The sequence below is a fragment of the Nothobranchius furzeri genome, chromosome 17 (assembly GCF_043380555.1).
Source record: "Nothobranchius furzeri strain GRZ-AD chromosome 17, NfurGRZ-RIMD1, whole genome shotgun sequence".
Classification (NCBI taxonomy): domain Eukaryota; kingdom Metazoa; phylum Chordata; class Actinopteri; order Cyprinodontiformes; family Nothobranchiidae; genus Nothobranchius; species Nothobranchius furzeri.
This window is the reverse complement of record NC_091757.1, coordinates 22,277,858-22,305,135: the sequence shown is the minus strand read 5'-3', so window position 1 is coordinate 22,305,135 and position 27,278 is coordinate 22,277,858. Positions and strand designations below refer to the sequence as shown.

The 27,278-nt window shown below is 45.8% G+C and overlaps 1 protein-coding gene and 1 long non-coding RNA gene across 5 annotated transcripts in view; one reads left to right on the top strand and one right to left on the bottom strand.

The window, feature by feature from the left end:
* Positions 1 to 1,656: 1,656 nt before the first annotated feature.
* LOC129154658 (uncharacterized) lies at positions 1,657 to 6,909 on the bottom strand. The gene is made up of 3 exons (XR_008559925.2): positions 6,773 to 6,909; positions 4,183 to 4,285; positions 1,657 to 2,064 (listed from the first exon to the last, which is right to left on the bottom strand). It is a non-coding gene; the product is annotated as an uncharacterized lncRNA (long non-coding RNA).
* A 258-nt stretch (positions 6,910 to 7,167) lies between these two features.
* The window catches only part of LOC107373078 (NADPH oxidase activator 1), a 104,691-nt gene continuing 84,580 nt past the window's right edge, over positions 7,168 to 27,278 (top strand). For 3 of the 4 annotated variants that reach the window (XM_070546308.1, XM_070546307.1, XM_070546305.1), the window contains exon 1: positions 7,168 to 7,302. The gene's annotated coding sequence lies outside the window, so the exon portion shown is untranslated. Of the gene's footprint in view, positions 7,303 to 21,008; positions 21,034 to 27,278 lie in introns of all 4 variants that reach the window. The other variant, XM_070546306.1, reaches the window with a different exon arrangement.

Sequence of the window (27,278 nt, the reverse complement as noted above, 5' to 3'; positions counted from 1 at the left end):
TACAGCTGTGTAATGACGTATACATTATTAATATCAAAAAATTGTCTGATAGAATGTTTAACATGCAACACATGTCTTATTTTGGCATACAAACAACCAATTTGTAACCAAAGACTAGGCTGTGTAAAATGCGAATGAACTTTTATCAGTAACTTTGGTAAGTTTCAGATTTCAATTCATTAAATAACATCGATGGAGGGGGGGCTAAAAATGCAGCCTGCCTAGTGTAGTCCATTTATTTAATCCAGCTCTGTTTACGCTGCAGCGTCTTCATCCAGGCATCACGCAGCAGCAGAACATTTACTGAGCTACAATCTCAGCATCTAGAGCCAGGTGAGTAAGTTACTTGTTAGGCTATTTGTAATCAGCAGTAGAAACGGACTTTTTCAAATTAAACGGCTTATCACATATATCGATATGCAAAATTAATTTATTTAAATCCACACCAGACACGTGTTTTTGGCACAATCAGTGCAGCATTGATTTAGCATTGAGAATATTAAATAATCATGCATGCACATCTGAAATTGTCTCCTTAAGATGTTATTGTCAATTAGGCTGTACATATGTAAAAAAAAAAGATGGACATTAGTTTTTGTGACATAGTGAGTCATCTTCAAGGTATAAAGGTTTATGCCCTGAAGAAGGTCGTACCGAAACACGTCGGTGTTTCCTTGTTTAATAAATGAAAACCTCAGAGTGCCTCAGATCACCGGTTCTTCTTCCTCATGTTCTACATTTATTTGATGCTGAAGAGCACCTGAGAGTGAGACATACGTTTTTTCAACTATTCCCCATGGATGCGCTCACTTCCACCTGTTTTAGATCATTTTATTCATGTTTTCATAGAACAGATTAAAAAAAGATCAATATAATAAAAAGTCCAGTAGCATTAAAAATAATGAAAAGCATCACTGCACATGACCGAGGAATACTGAACGTGAAAGTGGCGCTGTTCTTAATTCATGCATCAGAGGGTTAAGTTGCTGTGTGTGTGTGTGTGTGTGTGTGTGTGTTTGTGTGTGTGTGTGTGTGTGTGTGTGTGCGTGTGTGTGTGTTTATCTTCTCACAGAAGAAGAACCCAACACCAGCAGACTCAGTGCTCCAGTCCAACAGCCTGAAGAGACACCATCATCAGCTTCAACAGATGTGTGTGAACATGTGTGAGCTGCTGGCCCCATGGATCCTGCTGACTGGCCACAGCAGTAGAACAAACTGGAAAGTAGAACTTTCTTCATGATGGCACTTTGATATTTGAGTTTTGCTTTTGATTGCACAGTTTAATGCTGCTTTTGATTTTGCATCCCCCCCCCCCCCCCCCCCCCATGACATTTGCACAACATTTTGAGTTGTCGGTTATTGTAATATTCCCAGGTTACTTATCTTTCAAGCTTACATTTATTCTTCAGGCTGTTGACTTTAAAGAGTTGCTGTGTGAATATTTAAAAAAAAAAAAGTAACTAAGGAATAACTGTGGAGTTGCTTTTTCCAATGTGTGGTGGGTGGGTGGACTTGGGTTTGGGTGAGAGGCGTGCAGGCACTGGGGGGAGGGGGGGGGGGGGGCAAGGCCGTTGCTAGCTATTTTGGTGCCCTAAGCACAAATGCATCGTGGTGCCCCCTCCCCCAGCAGAAAAAACAACACAATAACACAGTATGTGCAAGCGCTTCACCTTAAATTCTCTTTAATTCTCTTGTATGCACAAACTGCTTATTATTTCCAAAAAGTAGGACTGATATTTACATAATACAACATACACAACACAGGAACTCCATATTGTTGTTATTTAGAACTACGTAACAGGTCCACACACCACAAGCACCGGTTGTGGCACACGTGTTTCTCCAATGTAATTTTCAGATGCTTTTTCAGAGCCAGGACTCACTCTGCCTTCAGAAGCGCTGGCTGTGGGCTGTGCTCGGTCTGATCCTGGTCAGGGCTGGGTGATGTTGTAGAAGGGTCAGACGTGATGGCTGACAACTGATCTTGAGCTCTTGAACTGCTGGTGGATGGCTGATCTGAACTTTTGGCATGAGCTCCTCCTAGAATGTACTTGTTCCTTGAGCCTGCATTCAATCACAAAAAGATCATTTGTCATATTCATTCTATAGTAAGATAAAAGTTTTAAACCATGGTAAAAAATACTGAAATAGATTATTTATAGGTTTATAATGGCTTATAAATCACTGGCATGTGACATGACTAAATTCAAAACTATTTAACCTTTATTAAGAACTAGAGAGGCACAATACACACATTTTATACACAACTAGAAAATTCTGAATATGAAGGGAGGAGGTTAGCATAACGGACTTTTTTCTTCAAATTATACCATCAGCAGCTGATGTTCCCTTGGCCCGTAAATGTTTATGAAATATAAATCAACATAGAGCAAATACCTAATTTGAAAATAGGTTTGTCTAATTTTTCATATTAAATCTCAGTTACATAGCCTATAGGCCACATAGGATATTTAATAATGATATAAATCATGTCCATAGTTAACTCATGATTCATCACAAACAGCCGCTTATTTAAAAATAAAACTGACCTCACAGAGGAAACTTTATTTTACTTGAGAAAGATGTTTTAAGATGAACTTATTAAAACAAAAAAAATCTTCAAACTCTTCAAGGTCTATTTTTTTAGATGAGCAACCTTTAACACTGTTCAGACTTATTTTTTGATACAAGTCGCATGAACAGGCTGAATAAAAGGATATTTCCCTTTGTTGCATTTAACTATTTCTTCTTCTTTAAAGAAGTGCTGATTCAGAAGAGAATAACTGCATTTGGGAAGATGATGACTTGCTACGTTTTTTTAGCCTGGCAAGCCAGACTAAATAAATGGATTATTTAGTCTGGCCACGCTCCATTGACGGCTCTCGGTTGTGAGGCGGGTTCTACCGTTGTCTTTCAAATGATCTCCGCATTCCATTGGACAATGAATGTGACATACTCTTGTTTCACTCTGTTGCATCATCCCACCCACCAGGCATATAGAGTGCCCTGATTGGCCCACAAAGCGGATAAAGCTCTGTGATTTGTTCACTAAGCAGATAGAGCACTATGACTGGCCCACCATTATGGACCAATCACAGCTCTTAATGTGTTTGAAACCCCTCTAGAGAGCTGTGATTGGCTAGCCAGAGTCCTGGTAGGAGCTGCTGAGGTTCCAATGGAGCGTGCCTAGACCATTCTTTGCAAAGCAAGAATTTGGTCTAGTTCACTAGGCTAACGTTTTTTCTCCAGCAGTAAAAAAGCTCCAAAGCTTCTCTGAGTTTCTCTCCCTCTCAGCCTCTCTCACTCAGCTACTAATAGGTACTAGTAGGTAGGCGGACGGGAGGCTGCGGGACAGAGTGGCGCAGTATACTTTTAACAGACTGGAGAAGCAGAGAACGAAATCTGCCCATACCACGCAGAGTCAAAATGTTAAATGTGCGGAAGCAGAGTGCGAAAAACACCAAATAAAAGTCCTGAAAAGCAGCATGCTTACCAAACTCGGCAAAATTTGACCAAAAACAGATTAATTAACAGCAGCAACAAGTCCGAATTTAAGCTAGGTCAAACGACCCTCTGAACTTCACCACACCCGTGTTTAAAATTAGAAAAAGATAAAAAAAATTAAGAATTTCCATTAAAATTCTTGTCTTATCTGCAATCAAAGCAACAGCATCATCCCGCAGTTTTTTCTTTTGTCTCTCTACTGCCCCGGACTCCTGCAGCCTTTTCGGAGCCATGACTGTGCCCGCTGCATCCTCCGCAGGTGTACTGCTGGGGTGGGGGGGTGGGGGGGTGGTGCGACACGGCCCATCTTCTTTCCTTTTTGTATTGTTTTCTCTCTGTAAACATGCTGTTAACTTGCTTTGCACATCTTCTAATTGAAATCTGTCTTTATTATATACATATTATTTTTTCACAAGCTTGCATTTGGTGCCCCTCCCCCGGCGGGGTGCCCTACGCGCTGTGCGTGGTGTGCGGGGTGCCGGCGCTGGGGGGAGGGGGGGGGGGCACATGGGCAGTCTCGCCTTGGGCACCAAATTACCTAGAGCTGGCCCTGATTCACATTTAACAGGTCTTGCACCTAATCCATGATCAAGTAGCTAACAGAAACATTTTCTGGCATCAACACATTGCAGTGGTGTACATTATTGTTTCTACACTTGTGGCTGTGATGCAACTTACCTGTACTCTTTTTTTATCCAGCTGGTGAGGGACCCACTGCCTTAGGCTGCCTCAAGTAGCTCTTTCTGTCGCCGCTTCCACCTCCTCTCCTTACGAGGCATGTCTGTACAATAATATATCATAATTAATTTACAAATATTTTTTCATGCATATAAAACTCATGCAATCACATGCTGGGACATTTCATTCCTTTTCCAGAAAACTTATGACCTATAAGCTGTGATATTCTATATAAATATAGAACATCAACCTGATTGGTCTTTGGATGTTTGATCAGAAGATTCTAGGATTCTTTGCTTTTTCAGGGATCAACACACTTCGTATCAATTCAGACAGTCAGGTTTATAAAAGGTAAGAATTTATTTTCTAAACAATTAAAAACATGACAAGTGAACCAAGACTACTGTGATGGATGAATCTAAGTGGATGGGATGTGATGTGTGGTGATTGAATGGCGTGTGTTTATCAGAACCTTGTATCTAGAAGAACTGAGTTCTGGGTGTGAAAAGGATTGAAGTTGGTTCATATCAAAACAGCATCAGATGCAATCATGTGTGTCTACCTCACCCTTTCTTTGGAGAGCCTGTTCACGGATCTGGAGGTCAGGGAGGTCGGATGACCTCTGGGCATCGAGGTTCAGTAGATTAACCTCAGCACCGATGCTCCAGTCCAGAGATGTCACCAGGCACACAGGTTGGAACTAGTTTGCGTCTAGAGCAGCTGTTTCTGAATAGCTGAAGGAACCGTTCTGCTGTGTCAGCTGTAGGCAGCTTTTAGCTTGTGGAAAGCTTGTCAAGAGAGGCGGTGGTTAGAGAGTTTTCTCCTCGGTGGCCAGTCCAGAGTTCTGCTCAAACTAACAGGATGCTGAACCACTCCCAAGCGACCCTGTTTTAATATTCTCATGTCTTGATGTACTTGGCCAGTCGGGACGTGTGAAGAGGTTTTAACAAACAAACCTCAGAACATCACGCCTTCTTTCAGATACAGGATGCTCTGGTTTGTGGGTAAGAAAATATCTATGTGCAGTGATGTTAACTTTAATTTATCTCTAATGAACATTGTGTCTGAGTGTAGATAATGATTCACTTGTTAAACCAAACCTTACTGATCATAACATCAAACTGTTTCATGGTCATAATAAAATTCATTTCAACAACAGTAATTTAAGCACAGATAAATCAAACATTAATATTAGTATTCATATAACATTTGTCCAAATCTGAGACCATGGTTCTCGACCGGAAAAGGGTGGCTTGCCACCTCCGGGTCGGGGGAGAGGTCCTACCTCAAGTGGAGGAGTTTAAGTATCTCGGGGTCTTGTTCACGAGTGAGGGTAGGAGGGATCGGGAGATCGACAGGCGGATTGGTTCGGCGTCTGCAGTGATGCGGACGCTGAGCCGATCTGTCGTGGTGAAGAGGGAGCTGAGCCAGAAAGCCAGGCTCTCGATTTACCGGTCGATCTACGTCCCAATCCTCACCTATGGTCATGAGCTTTGGGTAACGACCGAAAGAACGAGATCGCGGATACAAGCGGCCAAAGTGAGTTTCCTCCGTAGGGTGGCCGGGCTCAGCCTTAGAGATAGGGTGAGGAGCTCGGACATTCGGGAGGGACTCGGAGTAGAACCGCTGCTCCTCCGGATCTAAAGGAGCCAGTTGAGGTGGTTTGGGCATCTGGTCAGGATGCCTCCTGGACGCCTCCCCGGGGAGGTGTTTCGGGCATGTCCTGCCGGCAGAAGGCCCCCGGGTCGACCCAGGACACGTTGGAGAGGTTACATCTCCAATCTGGTCCGGGAACGCCTTGGGGTCCTGCCGGAGGAGCTGGTGGACAAGGCCGGGGAGAGGACGGCCTGGAGCTCCCTAGTTGGGATGCTGCCCCCGCGACCCGGACCCGGATAAGCGGAGGAAGACGAAGACGAATATAACATTTGTTCATTCAACCATATTATTATTTAATGATTGTTTAACTTATGAGTTGTAAAAGCTCTTCGTTTGTCCTGTGAAGCAGGCGGATAGACGAGGCCGCAGCTTGGCAGAGAGGAACCTTGAGGGAGGAACATGATGTTGACAATCGGAGTGTAAACACGCAGTGGCGAATCTTTCCTGCAGCTTGGAAGGTTAAGAGACGCAGAGCGGCAGATTCACGTCTGTAGATGACCGGTCACCGAAAAGGTAAATATGTAGGTGAAAACGGACCATTTCTGGACCTTACACAGCCAACAGAGACAGCCCCAGGTTCATGGTGTATAATTGACATCTTGCTGTAGGATTTTGGTTAAGCGGATTTTCCCTTGCCTCAGGTTTCCACTTGTGATCATCGCTGAAGAACCTCAAAAACCCTCTGGAGCACCTCAGGCCACATCCTTCCTCCTCTCCCATCGCTCACCCCTGGACTCAGGACTCCCCCAACCCAGAAGACACTCCCCTGCTCTCGTTTCCCTGGCCACGCGTAAGTCCCAACACTTTCTACCGTCACCCAACAACTCCAAGGACTCACCCCTCAGACCCAGTTCCTGACGGAAAACCCTCACCGGACTTCCCAGTGCACCTTCAGTTCCTGTTTGATAATAAAACATCTTGTTGTTCCACTTACCTGTTTCAGCGTGTCTTGGGTCAGAGCTCCACCTTCAATCATAACACCAGGACACTTATTCCCTAGTTACTTCCTGCTCAGAGACAATGCTCTCCAGCGGGGTCAGAAGTCACCGTTCCCAGTAACTCTTATGTAAGTTCAGACTTACGGGGAAATAATTTCTAATCTCTCTACAACGGCAGTTTATTAAAGCAAGTGAAGTGCGTGCCTTCCCTCCTGCGATCGTTTTTGTGAGCTGACTGTTTCAGCTCAGGTCCCACAACACAAAGAATGCAGCCTGTAGTTGAGCGCCACAGAAACGCCGCTGTTGCAACACGGCAGTCACCGCTGTTCAACAATGGCTTCATTCTCAGAAGCACATTCCCAGTTGAATTCCACACCTGTGCCTCTGTGGGTCATTTACAAGGAAAGTGTGCTGAGAACTTCCTTGTAGCAGTTGGGTGGAGACTCCTCGTGAAACCAGTTTAACGTTCATTTCCCTGTCAGCTGTTGAGAGAGGAGCTCCGACTTCCAGGACTCAGAAACAAACGGTGAGTGTGTGAAACTACAGGTGAAAGAGAAGAAATCAGAATCTGGTGCAAAAGTTCTTTAACTTGAATTAACTAGACTTAAAAGATTAAACTGATCTGTGAGACAGATTTATCAGAAGCAAAGCCACATCCGCTTTTTTAACACAGTTTAGTAAAAAATAGTTTTTTACCTGACATGTTTCAGTCAGCCTCTAGCCATCATTAGAGGTTAAAAAATACAAACTGTTTTTTACTAAAATGTGTTTAAAAAGAACAAGAAAAGGATTACAAAGAGAAACACAGAACAAACGTGCAAAAGAGTCGCAAAGCCAGAACTGTAAGCCTGTACTTGTCATTCCTGTGATGTGAAAACCACACATGCAACATCTCAGACCAGTAGAATATTGTGAGAAGGTTTAATCTTCTAGACTCTAACCAGCCAACGGCTCCAGAACACCTGCAGAGGATTCCTGAGCCTTTAGGTGGTCTCTCAGTCTGAGCCAGAGTACTGACATGGGTGGTGCTGCAGATTTGAAGTTTTACACTTTGACTGGTTCAAGCTTGTGGCCTTTAAGTAGCATACTTTTGCCCTTGTGTGAAGCAGAGGTGTGGACTCCAGCCATTAATGTGACTAACTTAGACTTGAGTTCAAACACTTGGACTTTTGCCCCACACTCGGGACTTGACTTACACTTGAACCTGTTTACTTGAAAAGACTTGAGATATTTGCCAATATTTAGCCTCGGTTTAAAAATTACCCCATTTTAGGTCATTCACACGTCCATCACTAACAAACGGAGACGTCTCTCCATAACAGGGGTATTCAACTCTGGGCCAGGAGGGCCTGTTCCCAGCATGTTTTAGGGGTTTCTCAGCTCCAAAACACCTGTGCAGCAGCTCATCAAGTGATGCAGAGGCCTGTTACTCACCCAGAATTCAACAACTCTGTTCTATAGACTGGTGTGTGTGTGTGTGTGTGTGTGTGTACTTGTACTTACTAAATACTGAGGACTATTTTCACCATTTTCCCTACAATGTGAGGACATTTTTTTGGTCCTCACTTTTTTTTAGAAGCTTACAAGTTGGTTTTAGAGGGTTGGTGTGAAGTTTTAGTTAAGGTCAGGGTTAGGGTTGGATCAGCATTGGTTACGGTTAGGTTTGGGTGATTGGTCTCCGTGGGTTACCCCTGCCGCCCGATGGCTCTGCAGAGTTTGGTACGGAAACCAAAGGTGTGCACGCTCACTCGAGATCAGGTCCAATCTTGAGCATCTGGTTTTTGGTCTTCATGGGAAGTGTGTCTGCTGGTGGTTGTTCCGAGAGGCCGTCGGCAGTCACCCTATTGAGATGAGATGTGCTGAGGCTTTAGTTATGTCTCAGTGAAGTCCAGATCTGACAGGAGTGTGTTGTGTGCTGTGCTTTGTAGGAGAGGGAAAAGGGGGAGATCTTTGAAACGTGTGAGTGCATTGAGATATAAGGATGTCTCTGTGGGTGCAGGTGCCCTGCTAGAAGGCATGCCAGCAGTGCTTGTTGTATGAGATGTTCTGTATTTGGTGTAATGAGACATAGTTATGTCTCAGTGAGTGTAGTTGTCCAGTTTGGATGCATCCAATCAGTGCTTGTGTATCTAGTGTAGTGTGTTTGGGATGTAAGAAGGCGAGAGAGAGAGAGAGAGAGAGAGGGAGAGGGAGAGGGAGAGGGAGAGAGAGAGAGAGAGAGAGAGAGAGAGAGAGAGAGAGAGAGAGAGAGAGAGAGAGAGAGAGAGAGAGAGAGAGAGAGAGAGAGAGAGAGAGAGAGAGAGAGAGAGAGAGAGAGAAGGGGTTGTTATGGGGGTTAGGCTTGGGGCCCAAGGTCAGGTATTTGGGTCTTATAGCAGGGGCGCAGATAGGATTTTCAAACTGGAGGGACAAAGTTCCAATGTACCCTCCCTCAAACACACACACACACACACACTCATGCACGTACACATGCACACACTCACGCACGTACGCATACACACTCATGCACGTACACATACACACACACACACTCATGCACGTACACATGCACACACACACACACTCACGCACATACACATACACACTCACACACACTCATGCACGTACACATACACACACACACACACTCATGCACGTACACATGCACACACTCATGCACGTACGCATACACACTCATGCACGTACACATACACACACACACACTCATGCACGTACACATGCACACACACACACACTCACGCACATACACATACACACTCACACACACTCATGCACGTACACATGCACACACACACACACACTCACGCACATACGCACACACACTCATGCACATACACATATACACACACACACTCACACACATACACACACACACTCATGCACGTACACATGCACACACACACACACTCACGCACGTACACATACACACACACACACACTCATGCACATACACATACACACACACACACACACACACACTCATGCACGTACACCTACACACACACACACACACTCACGCACGTACGCACACACACTCATGCACATACACATATACACACACACACTCACACACACACACACACACACTCATGCACGTACACATGCACACACACACACACTCATGCACGTACACCTACACACACACACACACACTCATGCACATACACACACACACACACACTCATGCACGTACACATGCACACACACACTCATGCACGTACACATGCACACACACACACACACACACACACACACACACTCACGCACGTACGCACACACACTCACACACACTCATGCACGTACACACACACACACACACACTCATGCACATACACACACACACACTCATGCACATACACACACACACACACACACACACACACTCATGCACGTACGCACACACACTCATGCACGTACACACACACACACACTCATGCACGTACACACACACACACACTCATGCGCACGTACACACACACACACACTCATGCACATACACATATACACAGCATGAAACGGCGTCAGCAGTACGACAGACTAGTCTTGGGATTGTCTCCAGGTAAAAAGCGACTGTTGGTCGACAGCGTCAGATGGACCCGGAGGGTCAGTGACTTCAGCTTTTATTCTGAAAGGAACCGTTGCTTGGTTGGAAAAAATGCAACAGATTTTATCCAGTTTGTTGGTTCTTTGCTTAAAAAGGAAGTCCAGGTGGCCGGTCCAATACTTCTCTTAGAATGTGGTGAACTGAACTAAGATGGCGTGGGGACTGGTTTTATTAATCTGGATGTTTTGATTTTTGGTCGGATCAAAGTTTGACAGATTTATAAACACCACAGAGACTATGGCACGCTTCAGAAAGGAAGGTTCCGGCTGGATGAGAAAGATAAAATGTGTCATGTCGATCAGGATGTCTAGTGCAGCTAGATTAAAGTCATATTACTTATTAAAACTTACTAATCTTAACATTGTCATTTCACAGATTGGTTCACATCTTATCATTGACGAACACTTTGTTTGATTAGCTTTATTAAAAATAGAAAGAGTTTGTCTTCTTTCTTCTCAAGCTGGAAAGAAGAAGTTTTAGAAGCAAATGCATGACCTTGAGGCAGTCTCATGCAGATTAGTTCTGTGTCAGAGACATCTGAGGAGAGAGGGTAAATAACCTTCGGTGGAATAGCTCCTTCATCACGTTACATGAGTGAATGAACCCACCACCAAGGATGAACTCTAACTTTAAAAATCAGCTGCTCTAAATAAGCATGAAGGTCAGAGAGGAGCTCTAGGATGGACATGGATAAAGGAACTGTAATGTAGAGGTAAAGTAGGGCAGGGCCAACGTTAGCAGCTGTCATACGCTCCATCTGACATGTTTGACTTTCATTTAGCTTGTTATGTGTGTCCATGTGTGAGCAGTCTCATGTTAGAGTTTTGTCATGAGAACATTGAGATACCTCACATGCTGATGGCATCTAAAAATTAATGTTTTTCTTTCAAAATAAAGAATAATTTTAATCACAGTTGAAACGTACAATCCTAGAAAAACCTCGTCCAATCAATGTGCACGTCCTGTTCTCACTGATTGGATAGAAATCCTTCCATCAAACTGTGTGTGTGTCCATGTGTGAGCGTGCACACACAAGCGTGTTGTGAACTGGTGTTGTGGTTTTGCACTGATGTAACCATCTTTACGCTGACAATAGTGTAACTAAGTAACTTTTACGTTGAGTACATTTTATTTATGATACTTTTCACTTTTACTTGAGTAAAAATTTAGGCAAGTACTTTTACTTGTACTTGAGTAAAAATGATCAAAGTACTGATACTCGTACTTAAGTAGGAATTTTTAGTACTCTTTCCACCTCTGAACACATACATGCACGTACGTACACATACACAAACAATTGCAAGAGTCTTAACTAGAGCTCAGTCAGATTGTGTAATTTCATCCGATGGTTTACAAAAAACTAACACTATTATATACGTGTTTGAAGCCATTGAAAGCTCTGCCTGATCAACACTATCCACTTCAGTCACTTGTTATTCTCCCAATCAATTACTAACCAAAACCTCATTGAAGAAGGAAGCCAGGGCTGCCAACTCACACACACTGAGTGTGAGACACACGCATTCGACCCTCTTCACACGCTCTCACGCCACACCTCCAGTCTCCCACTGGGTCAAAGGTCACTCCAAGCTTCCTTTTTTTTATAACCGTGTCCTGTCTGGCTGTGAAGCAAACAGAATTGATGTCTGAATGCTGGTGACAAGCCTTACAGATTTACTCTCAGGTGGAGCATCAAAGCGTCTGCTTTTAATGTCACGCCTGATACTTAAAACTTTATTGTTATTGTTTTTGAATGCTTTGTAATTCCGACCAGACACGGAGACAGAGGTGAAAGAGAAAGGAAAAGACAAAAGGTGGGAAGAAGGGGGGGGGGGGGGGTTCCACAAAAATAAACAATAATGAACAAGAGTCTGCTTCTAGACCTGCAGAAAGAGAAAGAGCAGAAAAAAATGGGACACACAACAGTACATCAGGAGCAAGCTATCACTGCGTCAACCTGATGTTGAAATATAAAATCAACATTGTTTAACTGAACAATCACACGATAATAAATCATAGTGCATTTAGTGGCAACGACAGCCTTAAGACAAGTGTTGAACGTGCCCAAGTCCATACTTTTGAGAGCACCATGTGAGCACCTGTGTGTGTACACGCGCTTGTTTATGTAAGGTTTCTCTATAGGAGCATCCAATAGGGAGTGTGAGGGACCACAGATCTGCCCCCCAAAAATGTGTAGGAGATGAGGGGGGGGGGGGGAGCTCCAAGTCACAGAGATCCAGGCGCTGCCCCAGAACACAGGAACCCCAAGGAGACTGCAACCAGAAAGGACCCCGCCTGTCATGATCCGCCCCGGCCTCCCTGACTGTGTCTCTCCTGCCTTGATTACCCTTATTGTTCTCACCTGTCCCTCATTACTCTGCCCATGTGTTCCTGATTCCCTTGTGTATTTATACCTCCCTCCTTGTTACTGTCTTCGTCGGATCATTGTCGTTTGTGCATGTTCGTTTGTCCTGTCGCTCCCAGTCTACAATTAAACCATTTTTATTTTTTCATCCGTTGCCTGCTCTTCTGCCTCCTGAAACCCACCACCACACATGGTCTGCCAACTTCCACCCTCAGAACATGACACCGCCCCCTCGAGAGGCACACTGGCTCGCCCCGGGGGGCCACAACCAGCAGCCGGCAGAGTCCCGGGAGATATCAGCGGCAAGCTCACTGGCCCGTCCGCAGCCTCCCACCCCCTAGCCTGCCGAGCCCGGGACCCAGTGACCCGGGACCAAGGGGCGACCACCCCCGCCGGGGACCCAGCAGAGCCCAGGGAACCAGACCCCACCAGGCAGCCACCAGGATTGATCAGGCAGACGCCAAAAATCTTAAACCCCCTGACCCGGGAGCCACGAACACTCAGGCAGACCAAGGCACCACACCCCACACCAGGTGTGGCAGGGGGAGGGGAGACGAAGATCTATATCATGAAAAGAAGTCCCAGGAGAGGCGAAGAGTCAAAGGCCCCACCTGACATATACAGTCATACACAAACACAGACACACACTCCCGCCCTCATGCTCACACGTGCACATACAACCCAAGACTTACAAAAATGCACGCCGGACACTCACTCATGCTCCCCATACACACCCTATTCACTCTGGTCCCGGTACTGCTGCAGACTGGGTACAACCATTACCGGTTCCCAGAGTTTGACCCTTTCTACTGGGGTGCTGATGAGCAGGCTCCCCCGCCCAATGCTGAGCACAGCAACCCACCACCCCAGACCCCAACCAGACGGCCAGATCTCCCTCCTAGCCTTCAGCCCCAGGAAGCCAAGCAGCAACAGAGGTGTGCTAAGACCCCTAGTCTCCCTCCGCCTGCTCCATTATAGTGTTGTGTGTTGATGAGGTGTATTCCATGGCTGTGGTGAGCGGGCAATGCGGGCATTGTCTGGCCTATGCCAGCGGATGCCACCGCACCACCCCACTTGCACCCACAGCCCTCTGTGTCTAAGTGCAGTTTAAAATTGGAAGTGGGCACTGGCACTCGGGAGGAGGCTGAGAAATCACACCAAGATTCCTGACAGAGGATTTGGTGTGAGAAGCAAGCTGACCAAGAGAGTTTCTGACTTTGGGAACCAGCTTGTCTGGGGCACAGATGAGGAGCTCAGTCAGATATTCATTCAGCTGTAGAAAGTTCCCACCCTCCAGGTTTTAATAGAATCTAAACAGGAGTGGAACAGCTGCAGCTTAGACATCTCATGGGGCTTAAAGGAGATGTACAGTTGGATGTAATCTGCGTTAAGATGGCAGGAGACTCCTTTAAAGGAGCTCAGGATGTGCTGAGGAGTAAGCAGATGGAGGAGGAAGAGATGAAGCCCCAGCAAAGAGCCTTGTGGGACACCATGAGAGAGGGATGTGGTGGAGGACAGAAAAATAAGAGGAACACCACTCCAGAGCAGTTTCTGATAGGCCTACCCTGTCTCTCAGCCTATCCATGGGGTTTATGGTTAGGTTTAGGGTCTAAGGTCATGTCCTTTATTTGGCGACCTGAGCACCACTCCTGCATTCCCACTAGGCTGCGTTGCGGCACGGTTTCTTCATCCAAGTTTTTTAAGGTCCGTTTATTCTCATCCTTAAGTGTTTGTCCTGAGGACGGTTATATTTCTCATCACCATTGCATTTTCTTTAACTTGTCAGTTTTGCGTCCCCACCTCCTGCTCGCCTTATGGTTAGTTCTTGTTTTCTTAATGAGAGCACAGCTAGCAATTTTTCTGCTGCTTTTGATCCACCCTGTTCTTCTGATAACGACCCAGATTCCTTAACTTCTCAGTTCAACGAGCACTGCCTCTCCATTCTGGACAACATCTGTCCTGTCAGAACCAGATCAGGTCCTGCAGTGAACCCTACTCCCTGGTTTAACAAAAGCATTCGCAGCCTGAAGCGCCAATGCAGAAAGATTGAGCGCTTATAGAAGAAAACCCATCTCCACGTCCATCTGCTGCACCTAAAGGATCTTCTGACATCCTTTAACTCTGCAGTCAGAGACGCGAGGGTTTCCTATTTCTCCAACCTGGTGTCCCAGAGCAAAGGGAACCCCAAAGTGCTGTTTAACACCATCAGCAGCATCGTCTCTCCTGCCTCTCCTACAGCCTCCATCCACTCTGTTGCAGACTGTGAGAACTTTCTGTCTTTCTTTGTGGACAAAGTCAATAAGGTTAGATCTAGCATCTCTCCTTCAGCCTTATCGCTGCCTCTCCCGACTCCAACCCGGCCCATCATCCTAGATAGCTTTGCTCCTGTTTCTTTGCCTGAGCTAACCAAATTAGTTAACTCTATGAAGACCTCTGCATGCCCCCTCCACAGCTTATTCCAACACATTCTCACACCCAAGGCGTCAAAATATGACGCGTGTGACGAAGCCTCAATATATGATGATTCGAGCGCATCAGGAGAGGATGATCAGGGACGGGCTGGGTCACGTGGCTCCGCTGGCGTCACTGTTTGATGCACGCGGTCACACAGACATTATTTGACTATTTAACCTTCCCCTCACCCCAATCCTAACCTTAAGGTTCATAAACGGTGACCTCATGGTTAGGATTGGGGTGAGGGGAAGGTTAAGTTGTTCACAAGTAGTTCTAATGTCCGTCTCACCTCCGGCGTCGGATACCGACGCTCTGGGATGCTGCATCAGCAGTTTGTCCCTGATTGTCGTTTCCTGATGAGCTGGGGCATCCCGATTCGTCATATATTGAGGCTTGGTCACACGCGTCATATTTTTACGCCTTGTGTGTGAGAATGTGATGCGTATTCTCATCTTTGTTTAAAAGTGCTTTTCAGTCCATCGGTCCCAGCGTGCTCTCTATAATTAATGCTTCTCTGGTCTCTGGTCAGGTCCCTGCTTACTTTAAGAACGCTGTAATCCACCCGCTTCTTAAAAAACCGAGTCTCGACCCCTCTCTCCATAGCAGCTTCAGACCCATCTCTAAACTTTCGTTCATCTCCAGGATCTTGGAAAAGGTTGTGGGTAAACAACTCACAGCTGCTCTTGATGAACATAACATCTATGATAGCTTCCAGTCAGGTTTTCGTAGAGCTCATTCTACTGAAACAGCTCTTCTTAGGGTCTCTAATGACCTTCTGACTCACAGTGATGCAGGGGACTGTTCTGTTCTGGTCCTGCTGGACCTGACTGCAGTCTTTGACACTGTTGACCATCACCTGCTACTGGAGAGGCTGAGAGACTGGGTAGGCCTATCAGAAACTGCTCTGCAGTGGTTCTCCTCTTCTCTGTCTGAGCTCTCCTACTCTGTGGCCATCTCCAAGTTTAGGTCCTCCACCACCTCACTTACCCATGGTGTCCCACAAGGTTCTGTGCTGGAGCCTCTGCTCTTCCTCTTCTATCTGCTTCCTCTTCAGCACATCCTGAGCTCCTTCAAAGGAATCTCCTACCATCTTTATGCAGATGACATCCAACTGTACATCTCCTGTAAGCCCCATGAGATGTCCAAGCTGCAGCTGTTACACACCTGCTTAGACTCTATCAAAACCTGGATGGTGGGAGCTTTCTTCAGCTGAATGAAGATCAGACCGAGATCCTCATCTGTGCCCCAGACAAGCTGGTTCCCAAAGTCAGAGACTCTCGTGGTCAGCTTTCTTCTCACACCAAACCATCTGTCAGGAATCTTTCAGAGAGAGAAACTTTTACCAAAACTACAATCAATGTCTTTTAATCCATCTTCACAAGTAAAGAGCCTGGGCGTGATTTTTCACTCTGAGTTGACTTTCATCCCCCACATTAAATATATCACTAAAATAGGCTTTTATCGTCTCAAGAAAAGTCTATCTGACCAATGGGATGATGACAGTGAGTATGTTTTTCCATCTCTGGAGGTTAAGGCAGCTGGTGAGGGTTGGCAGGAAGAGAGTGGATCACGGCTGAACCTGAACACTCCAGTGTTGGGCTCCTTCCAGTCCTGTGGGAAGAAACAGATCTATCACACTTGTGTGAAGGTTATTAATAGGCGCTCCTTGTTAGGAGTCAAGGAGCCGAGGTGGACTCAGGTGTTTGCTGCGGACAGTGCCTCTGGGAGCAGCTGGAGGAGTTTGTATAAGTCTCCAGTGGAAAAAAGGATGGCAGACCTCCAGTGGAGGATCATACATGGAGCTTTAGCTACGAACAGACACAGAGCCCACTTTGATCCAAGCACCGGGGAGGGATGTCCTTTTTGTAACCAAACAGAGACCCTAGAGCATCAAGTGGGAGCATGTTCTAGGTTATCAGGGATGTTCAGGGATTTAGAACGGTGGGTTAGTGCACTGGGGGAGGTTTTTACCCTACCCTTATTTGTTTTCGGGCCCAAATACAGTGTCAGAAAAAACGGACTATATGTTAATTAACTTTTTATTTGCATGTGCAAAACTAGCCATCTGGAAAACCAGGAAAAACCAGATGCTGGGACAGAGCTGGACTGATGCTGAGCGGAGCCTGAAGGGCCTGGTGGAAGCTCGCTTAAAGATTGAACACACTTTTTGTGAACTTACTGAGAACCTGGACTTCTTTAGAGCAGTGGGGGGATCGGGCAGGTGCTCTGTCTGCTGGATGGACAGGGCTCCCTAAAGATCAACTTCTAAACTGGGTTTATCAGTTTTCCTGGTTTTATCAGTGGAAAACAAGTTTCAGTCATTAACGCTGATTGTTGAATTGTAAAGAAAAATAAATAATTTAAAAGTCAAGTCACCTCAAGAACATCGTCAGAGTCTGCCCCATTCTCTCTCGGGCCAATACAGAGACGCTGATGCACGCTTTCATCACCAGTAGGATAGACTACTGCAATGCCCTGCTTTCTGGTCTTCCCAAAAAGAGCACTTCAGGTTTCCAACTTTTATAAAACTCAGCAGCTCGTTTTCTGACGAAGACCAGGAAGCAGGAGCACATCACTCCGGTTTTACAATTACTGCATTGGCTCCCCGTATGTTCCAGGATCAATTTTAAGATACTCTTAATGGTTTTAAAGTGTCTTAATGGTATTGGCCCATCTTATCTCTCACGACTGCTTTTACCATATGAACCCTCGCGGTCCCTGCGCTCCTCTGGCATCCGTCTCCTTGTCATTCCTAAGCTCAGGACACACACTCATGGCCAGGCGTCTTTTAGTTATCACCGCCCTCGCCTCTGGAACGGGCTGCCGGAAGATCTCAGGGTCACAGAGAACGTTCATGTTTTTAAGAACAGGCTCAAGATTCACTTTTTTAGTTTAGCTTTTAACTGATTACTATTTATTGCTTTGCTTGTTTAACTTATTTATTCATTTATTTTAATTACTGTTGTGTTACACATTTATGTTTTTTATTTCTATAATCACATTTTATTGGATATTTTACCATCCTTATTAGCTCTTGTGATTTTACATGTTACATATTTTAATCTTTCCAGTGGTTCCTCTCTGGAGCCCTCTGCCTCGGGACCAGTGGTCGGTGGCGGCAGCTGGGGTGCTCCTAGGGTAGTGCCTAGGTAGTGGTGGGGGTTGCCACCCTCCCTCCCAGGGCGCCCTGGATTGGTGTCTTGGCTGCTGTCGTGGATCTGCTGCTGTCGAGGCAGATGGCTCCCTTGATGGCGTGTCTTTCATTACCTGTCCAATCTGAGCTCAGCCTAGTGTTTACTGTGGTCTTTTAACGTGTTATGTGGACAAATGTGTGTGTGTGTGTGTGTGTGTGTGTGTGTGTGTGTGTGTGTGTGTGTGTGTGTGTGTGTGTGTGTGTGTGTGTGTGCCTGGGAATGGTTTGTGGATTGGGGGGTGAAACTGTCACAATTGTCTTAAGTGTGGGAAAGGGAGGGATTGTGGGTTATCTGGGTCATTTTAATCTGTTAAGGAACTTTGTGTTGCATCCTATGCATGAAAAGTGCTGTATAAATAAAGTTTAATTTGATTTGATTTGTATGACCTTTGACCCAGCTCTCACCCTGGATTCTCATGTCAGTTCTCTTGTTGGCTTTTCCTTCTTCCATCTCAGGAACGTTGCTAAGCTGAGTCCCATTCTGTCCCGCTCTGAACTTGAGACAGTTCTCCACACCTTCATCTCCTCACGCTTAGACTACTGTAACTCTCTTTTCACGTGTCTGAGCAGAACCTCCCTGAACCGTCTACAGGTGGTTCAGAACGCCTGTGCTCGGCTTCTGACCAAGTCCTCCAAACACACCCACATCACCCCGCTTCTCCTCCAGCTTCACTGGCTGCCAGTCAACTTCAGGGTTCATTTCAAGATCCTGGTTCTGGTCTATAGGGCCTTACATGGACAAGCACCATCTTACATTGGTGATCTTCTTAGTGCCTACACCCCCAGCAGGTCCCTGAGGTCCAGTGATCAAAGCCTACTGGTTGTGCAGCACCAGGCTAAAGGTCAAAGGTGACAGATCATCTGCTGCTGTGGCCCCCAGACTCTGGACCTCTCTCCCCCTGAGCCTGAGATCAGTGGACTCAGTGGTCTCCTTTAAAAAGCAGCTGAAGACTCACCTGTTCAAGCTGGCTTTTGGATGACCTTCTTCACCTCTCTCTCTTTATTCTGCTCTCCCCACCTATTCCACCTTCCTCAGGATCCACTGATTTCCCTCTTTCCTGTTCACTCTCTCTCTTTCTTAACATTTTTAATAACAATTTCTCTATTTTTTGCTCATTTTAAATATATTTGTCATCATTTTCTAAATTATTTTTTGTATTTAACATTTTTTGTGAAGCGCTTCATGATTTTTATCTTGAGAGGCGCTGTAGAAAAGATTCTTCTTATTAGGGTCATGTTTATGGGCCTTATGGTTAGGTTAATGGGATTGGGTCAGGTCTGAAGGTCAGGTTTAAATTAAGAGCATTCAGCTTATAGCTAAAGGATCAATATTTATAGACAAGGTAACAAAATAACCATAATACCTAGAAAAAAAGACACAGTCAAAGTAAAATCAGCCATAGATGTTGAACGGACACGCTTGGTAGGTGGGGGTTTGATTATCTACTTGCTTCACTAGATTACTTGCACTATTAGTACCAGATTAGAGGATCTATTCCAGTGCTACTGTGTATCTAAGGCTAACCAGAATTTCAGGACTAATCACCAGTGGCATCCAATGGGTCAACAAGCGTTTCGGCCAGTTAATCACCAGACGCTCTCCCCAGTGGGGGGCCTCGGGGTGACGGTAAATGTGCACGATTTCCTTGATCTACAGATGTACGGTTGAACCTTTTCATTTGGAAACAAACTTATTTTTGCAGCAACACTGACTGTGAAATAACTAAATTACACACGAGCAAATAGATTTAAATTCATTGGCTTAAGCACAGGTTATTCAAACATTTGATTTAAACATCTTGTTCATTCATCACATATGATTATTAAGCTTATGAACTGTAAAGTCCTGTAGGAGTATCGAGTAGATAGTGAGAAATGCAGCAGTCTGGCTCTTACGCAGAGCGTGCAGGACCTTGGGAGAGAATGTGTCTGGATGTTTTATCTTCTGGTGTGTCAACAAGCACTGTGCAGAACCTTCCGGGCTTAGAAGGCCAAACAGAAAGTGGATTTAGTTCCTTAGATGAAAGGTTATTATGTTGCTCAATATATAGGTGAAAATTGACCCTTTTGGACATTACGGGTGCATGTATCCAGGTCACAGCGCCACCCTGTGTGGGTGCAGGTATCATTTAGGAAGTAGTCACGTGATCAATACAGCTGCTGTTTCACTTCACTTGTCACCAACTGTCAATGGGATGAGTTTCTGCCACAGGTACACCTTTTTAAGTAAAATGATTCCCTTGTTATATCAAGGAGCCAGACAGAAAATGGAAGGTGCGGGATCATTTTGTTCTTATGTCAGCAAATAAGTAATTTGTTTTTATTTCCTGGTTTCATCCTGTTCCTCAGTCTCTGCTTGATCCATCAGAATTTTGTTTCTACATTACTGTTTTTAAATCATTCATACATCATTGTCTGCAGGTTAAATGTCACATTTGTTCAACTGAACATTCATACATTAACAAAAGGAAGTATTAAAAGAATGGAGACATTTGGCCAATGTCAGTAGTGTTGCTTAAATTTGGTTTGCATTGACATGAATTTACAAACGTTCATCTCATGTTTGCAAACTTGGCGCTTTTCGGCACACATTATAGCTTTTATTTCTGTTTACAGACTCCAGACAGCAGCTCCAGCAGTGGTAGGAACCTCAAAGATGTCTGGCCTGGCTGGACTCTGTCTTTCTGTTGGAGAACCTCTGACAAAGATTTGTCCTGGGCTCATGTGTCTGAAAAAGCCACTGAAGACCGTAAAACCTTTAAAAAGAAAGAAAAACCAAATGTGTCATCTCAGAACATCCCACTGCTTGTCCCTACAGACGTAACTCCACTAGCAGGCACTGGGCCAGGTGTTAGATGGCCTTGACTAAACAACACATTAATATCCATTTTAGTCAACAGCAGAAACATCCTCTCTAGACATTTTTGTCATTTTGACCCACAGCATTTAAAAAAAGGTCAAGATTGTTTCTTCTCATCATTTTCATTTCTCAATAATAATAAATGCAATTTTACAATTTAATTTTCATTCATCTGTCATTGGTATTTAGTCTAAACAAGCTAACCAGCATGCACAGCAAAATATTAATGGTATAAATAAACAATGTAATCTAAAGTAGGAACATTTCACCTGCTGTGTTCTGGTTCTGCTGCTGACCCATGACCCACAGACAGAACTGCTCCCACACCTTCTCAGCACGCTGATAGAGAGCTGCACTCATCATGGTGTCCAGGTCTGAGATGATGCTCAGTGTTATATTTCCACCGTAGTGTCAATACACTATTAGAGTTTATACCGAGTCAGACTGCACACAAGATAGCTTGGTTACAAGTTTTTCTTCTCCCTTTTATTTATTGCAGAAAACAGAAGTAACACACACACATAACTGGGCGTGGTGCCCCCCCTACTGGCGATGACTTGCATAACACACCATAACTCTTGGTTCATACATAACATCTCCTCCCCACTAAGCTATGCGACCCTAGCACCACCCACAGAAACATTTCCATAACCAAAGTATTTTATTTATATATATATATATATATATATATATATATATATATATATATTTATTTATTTATATTTATATATATTATATATATATATATATATATATTTTTTTTTATTACAACATTCATAAAAAACTGGAACTAATGTTTTTTTCTGTATGAATTGTTTTGTAACCGAGAACAATGCCTCTGAACACCAACATTCTCACTGAACTACTTAATACGTTCACCCATCCCGATAACGAGCGGGGGGCTTGGTGACTCTCACTGGGTAACGTCTCACACACTCTCTAACCTGTGTACAGTCAGTCGGGGCTGGTTTAAGAGACTGTGGTGTTTCTGGAGGTGAGGTGGTCCCCAGAACTTGTTCAACAGTCTCTTCCTGCAGAGATGTACAAGGGTGAAGCATGGTGTCACTTCCACTCTGGGCTGGTGACATCTGAGAGCTTGTCGGAGGATCTACTGTGACCTGTTGAGATCCTGACTCCGGTCGTGTCAGCATCTGATCTACATGGCGTTTCCACACACCTCAGGCTCCCACATTCACCTTGTATGACACTGGCCCAGTCTTCTCCAGTACGACACCATGTGTCCACTTGTCCTCTCCCTTCCAATAATCACGCACCAGGACAGGAACTCCCACAGTGAACCATCTGTCCCGAGAGTGTTGCTGTCGGCTTTGTTGTGGAGCATCTTGTGACCGACGCACTGTTCCGACCACACTGGGCTTCAGAAAATCCAGTCGAGAGCGCAGCTTGCATCCGATGAACAACATGGCTGGCGTTTAGTTGTTGCATGGGGAGTGTTGCAACATGTCAAAAGAAACGTGTCCAGGCGTTGTTGCACAGGTGCGGCACCCCTGGAAGCTTTCAGTGCATGTTTGAATGTCTGAACAAAACGCTCAGCCAACCCATTAGTGGCAGGATGGTACGGTGTGGAGCGAATGTGTTTGACTCCATCAGCTTTCAGGAACACCCCAAATTCCTCAGAACAGAACTGCAGTCCGTTATCACTCGCCAGGACGTGGGGAAGGCCATGACGACTAAAGAGACCCCGCAGCACTTGTATGGTTTTACCAGTTGTGGTGCTATCCATAATATGCACCTCAGGCCACTTTGAATGTGCATCTGCCACCACCAGGTACATGTGACCTTCAAATGGACCCGCAAAATCCACATGGATCCGTTCCCACGGACATGAAGGCCACAACCAAGGGTGCAGGGGTGCTAACCCAGGCTCTTTTTGCACACGCTGACAAGAGTGGCAGGCTTTAGCTTGAAGCTCAATCTGAGAATCAATCCCAGGCCACCAGACATAGCTGCGAGCTAAGCTCTTCATCCTCACCATCCCTGGATGTGCAGTGTGGAGCTCTTGCAGGACGCAGCTTAGGTGGCACAATCACCCTCACGCCCCACATGAGGCATCCCTGCTGTATTGTGAGTTCATGTCTGCGCATCAGATAAGGTGACAGCTCTTGATCGGAGTCTTTTGCTGCTGGAAAACGTCCAGTTGTTACCATTTCCATGACACGAGACAATGTGACATCAGAGAAGGTGTCACGTCTGATCTCGGCAACACTGACTGGTAAGGTGCCCAGTTGAGATGCATAGAAAACCTCAACTGCTCCCTGTTTCTCTTTCTGTGCCAGGGGCAGAGGCAAACGTGACAGTCCGTCCGCATTGGCGTGATATGCCCCCTTCCGATACTGCAAGGTGTAACTATGTGCTGATAGAAGGAGCGCCCAACGCTGCATTTGTGCGGCTGCCATTGATGGTGTACCTTTTACTGGACTCAGAATGGAGGTCAGTGGGCGATGGTCAGTGAGTAAGGTGAACTTGTTACCATGGAGATGCTGGTGAAACTTGCGCACTCCAAAAACAATTGCCAACGCCTCCCTCTCAATCTGAGCATAGTTTCGCTCTGCTTTAGTGAGGGTTCGTGAAGCATAAGCAACTGGCCCTTCCTGGCCACCAGGCATGACAGGTGAGAGCACGGCTCCAACTCCATATGGTGAAGCGTCACATGCCAAACGGAGAGGCAGTTCAGGATTGTAGTGGGTGAGTATTTCTGGTGAAGTCAGACTCACAGGCTGTTGTCCATTGCCACTTCTTCTCTTTACTGAGTAGCTCATTCAGCGGCTTCAGGACGGTAGCTAACCAGGTATGAAACGGCCATAATAGTTGAGCATTCCCAGAAAAGAACGTAACTGGCTAACGGCCCGCACCTTTTCTGGTGATTTGTGCAACCCTGCTGCATCAATTATGTGGCCCAAGTATTCCACTGATTCCTGGAAAAACAGGCACTTCTCCTGTTTGAGACGCAGGCCATAGTCCTCCAGCCTGCCCAAAACTGCCTTAAGGGTTCTCAGGTGTGTCTGTTTATCTGGACTACTGACGAGAATGTCATCCAGATAGCAATGGGTGTATGGCAGGCCGAGAAGCACTTGATCCATAGCCTTTTGAAACAATGCAGGTGACGGAGCCACTCCAAAAGGCAAGCGATTGAAACAGAACAGTCCCTTTTGTGTTGAAATAGTCAGCAGCTTCTTGAGCCCCCTTCAGACAGGCCATGAAAAACGGAAATGTTCCGGACTCTGTCCGTAAGACCTTTGTGTCTGAATACAAACATCCGGATAACGTGTTCCGGAATTTATCCGGACGAAGCCCCTAGTAACAGGTCCGGACTTGTTACGGACAGGGTGGCTGCTTCAGACCGGTGAGGTAGAGTTCCGGACAAGCGGGAGGGGGAGGAGGAGGGGACCGGGGGACGCTGTGCGCACCCAGATAGCTCGCTGCTGTAGCATGCGGCGAACCACGGCAGCTCGCCTCCTACGGTACCGCCTAGACGCACGACGGAGCGCTTCACACCGCTTCAGTGATTCCTTTAACCACTGAGCTTCATCATCCAGGTCTCTTATGCGTCTTCGTGTGCACAGAATTATGCTTAAGCGCCTCGTGATTTTTATCTTGAGAGGCGCTATAGAAATGATATTTTCTTCTTCTTCTTCTTAACATGAGTCCGATTCACTCTCCCCCCACCACTCCCCCGCCGCCGTCAGACATCTGGAACTTTTCCCTGCTGTGTGAACGCAGCCAAAAGGACAAGATCCGGTACAAAAGTGGTGTGTCTGAAAACAGTTCCGGTTAAAAACCGGATTGAATTGTCCACAAATGTTCCAGAATGTCTATCCGAAAAGGGCTTTGGACTCCTCTTCTACCTCCATCTGTAGGTAGGCATTTGCTAAGTCTAGCTTACTGAAATGCTGACCTCCTGCTAGAGAAGCAAACAGGTCCTCAATGCGTGGAAGTGGGTACTCATCCACACAGAGCTGCACATTTAGAGCGACTTTTAAATCGCCGCAGAGTCTCACTAAGCCATCCTTCTTGTTGACCGGGACCACGGGCGTAGCCCAAAGCACTATGCGCCACTGGTGTGATCACCCCAAGCTCAGTCCGGCGTTTCAGTTCCGCCTCTACCCGAGGGCGGAGAGCATATGGCTTTAACTCCTTTCATTGTGCCCAGCTCCTTAGAGAAAACGCCTGAGTGTTTCTTTAACACAGCCTCCAGATTGTCTTTCCGCTCTGCTCACTGGCATGAATCATCTTTAAATCTTTCCAGTTCAGTTTGATAACTCTCAGCCACTCCCTACCAAACAGTGGTGGAGCATCCATCTTTACCACGTACAAGGGTAGTGTAGCACGCTGCTCATTCAGTTCAACTTGCACTTTGATGACCCCCTCTGGTGCCAGCGGCTCCCCAGTGTATGTTTTCAGCATAATGTCCGTGGGTTGCAGCGGCAACTGACTCAGCCTACTTTTGTACTGTTCCCATGGGATCAAAGACACTGCAGCCCCTGTATCCAGCTCCATCTCCATTTTCTTCCCGTTAACTACAGGCATTAGAGAGATGCGTGCATATTTCTCTTTTCGAGATAAAGAATACAGCTCCAGCTCACTATCAGTGTCAGGTCTGATTCCTTCACTTTCACTCTCCTCTGCAGCAACCTGATGAATTCTCCTCTTTTTGTCCTTCGCTCTGTTCTTAACTGCATTACCTTTCAGCTCAGGTTTTCCCTCTTTCTCTTTCCTGTTCCAGTCCTGGCTGCTTCTGGCTCTACCTTTACACGTGTGTTTCGTGTGGCCCTTCCTCCCACACTGATGACAGTCACGGTCTTTGTACCAGCAGTCCTCATCAGTATGATTCATTTTCCCGCAGCGACGACATTTATCACCTTTTTGTGCCAGCACCGCATTCACTTTAAGGGAACCACTCAACTGCTGCACTTGACGTGATGCTGTCTCTGCCGACACAGCATGATCAACTGCTCTGCGAAAGGTGAGATCGTTTTCAGTCAAAAGACGCTTCTGCACAGTTTCACACTTTAATCCACACACAAATCTGTCCCGTAGAGCATCTTCCAGATACGCACCAAACTCGCAATCTTCTGACAGTCTTCTCAGCACCGCCACATACTGTGCGACCGTTTCTTCCTCCCCCTGATTCCTCTTGTGGAACCGGAACCTCTCAGCTATTACCAGCGGTTTGGGAGCAAAATGAGCGTGCAATACACCCACAATATCGTCATACTCCATTGTCCCAGGCTTGCTTGGAGCCACCAGATTACGCAGAAGACCGTATGTCTTGGGACCCAACACACTCAGCAGCACCGGGACTTGTTTCTCCGGCTGAATGTCATTAGCAAGGATGTAATGCTCAAAACGTTCAATATACGTCGCCCATTGCTCACCAGCATCATCAAAGGGGTCCATCTGCCCAATCACTCCAGCCATGATGTATCCTCTTTCCACAGCCCACACTGTCGCTTCTGACTCGTCGGAGAAAAAGCAGCTAGCCGCTAGCTCCGATGCTACGTCGCCACGCGATCGTCCGTTTTTCGTCCAAACTCGGCCATACAGTCATTACATGCTCAGTAGACAGCCAAGTCTCTCAGACGTCACAACTCGTCGCCAATTTATGTTATATTTCCACCGTAGTGTCAATACACTATTAGAGTTTATACCGAGTCAGACTGCACACACGATAGCTTGGTTACAAGTTTTTCTTCTCCCTTTAATTTATTGCAGAAAACAGAAGTAACACACACACATAACTTGGCGTGGTGCTCCCCCTACTGGCAATGACTTGCATAACACAGCATAACTCTTGTTCCATACAAACAAAGATGTTCTGACGGGAATGTTTTCTTGATTGATCTCGTTACCTCCGCTGTTCTCTCTGTGTGTAATTTTTAAAATGTCTGCGTACCTGCAAGCGTCGCGGGATTCCAGTCTGTCAGGATGAGCAGCAGCCTTGAGATTTCTGTCTAAATCAACGGTCAAAAGCTGAAAGTATTCCTAGGAGTGCTTAGCGGCATGTT